We start from the raw sequence: 1,590 nt of genomic DNA on the forward strand, positions 1-1,590 counted from the left end.
TTTTTTTTTCTGAGAAACATCCACTTTGGGAACACTGGTATTTATTGCCAGCATAGCCAAGGAAATGTAGATCAATTCCAAAAGTGATTAAAACTGGTTTACTTTCCCAGGCTTCTACAGATAATTCTAATACTACCATGGAGATACAATACTTGGCAAATAATTTATAAATAAGATGACCTCAACAAGACTAAGCTTGCCTTTTTCTGGCAAGACATTTTAACTTTAAAAACTCAGGCTTTCAGCTTGGTACCAGTAGCTCAATGGTTAGGGTGTTGGCCACATACACGAGGGCTAGCGAGTCTTAACCAGCCTGGGCCTACTAAACAACAATGACAATGACAACTACAAGAAAAAAAAAAAGCCAGGTGCTGTGGCAGGTGCCTGTAGTCCCAGCTAGTTGGGAGTCTGAGGCAAGAGGATTGCTTAAGCCCAAGAGTTTGAGGTTGCTGTGAGCTGTGACACCACAGCACTCTAAGGATAATTAATAGCTGGAGACTCTGGTCTCAAAAAAAAAAAAAAAAACACCTCAGGGTTTCATTAAAATAGCCTAAGCAGAAAGAAGCACAACAAAGCATATCACTTCACTTCTCAAAAACTACTTTTCGCATATGTAGTATAGGTTCAAGAAAATCCTCAGGACCTGGAAAACACAGACATCTGAAAACCCACCATTGATAAAAATGCTAGTGAGGTGTGAACTGAGCATTTAAAAAAGACAAAATGCCTGAAAAAACCTCAAATTAACAAGATGTTAACAGAAATGACTGAGTGGGTCTCTATAAAACTATGAATCCTAAGACACTTTTAACTGCATTAAGAAATTTCATTCATAGCTGGGTGTTGTGGCAAGTGCCTGTAGTCCCAGCTACTCAGGAGGCTGAGGCAAGAGGATCCCTTGAGCCCAAGAGTTCGAGGTTGCTGTGAGCCATGACGCCACAGCACTCTACTAAGGGCAACAAAGTGAGACACTGTCAAAAAAAAAAAAAAATTCATTCATTGTTTTGAGCTTCTACTATGTGCTAGGCATTGAATTAGGCACTACACATATCAGGGACCAAACGAGACATAACTCATTCATTTATGGAGCATCTGGTCTTATGGGACAAACATTGCTAAAAAAAATCCCTCTGATAATGTTTAACTACAAATTCAGAGAACAGCATACTCTCCCTTCTCCCACCCCAATTCCCAGCAAAACCAAATTAAACTCTGGGCTTCTTAGACAAAGTGGTATCTGATTTTAATTCTACAGGCAAAAGGAACAGGATAAACAAAGATATATGGTGGGGAAAATGCGCAGATTCAAGGAACTACAAGAAGATAAGTGTGGCAGAGTAACACAAGATGAGGCAAGGGAGGTTAAAATCAGATCATGAAGGACCCTGTAGAATAAAGATTTTTTTTGTCCTAAGAGAAACAAGAAGTTATGACAACTTTCAAGAAAAGGTGTGACATAATCAGATTGGGGTTTGTAAAAGATGGAAGCCTGGGCTCGGCGCCTGTGGCTCAAGTGGCTAAGGTGCCAGCCACATACACCTAAGGTGGCGGGTTTGAATCCAGCCCAGGCCCACCAAACAACAATGATGG

Source organism: Otolemur garnettii, unplaced genomic scaffold (genome assembly GCF_000181295.1).
Source record: "Otolemur garnettii isolate 467f Iridium unplaced genomic scaffold, OtoGar3 scaffold00055, whole genome shotgun sequence".
NCBI classification, from domain to species: domain Eukaryota; kingdom Metazoa; phylum Chordata; class Mammalia; order Primates; family Galagidae; genus Otolemur; species Otolemur garnettii.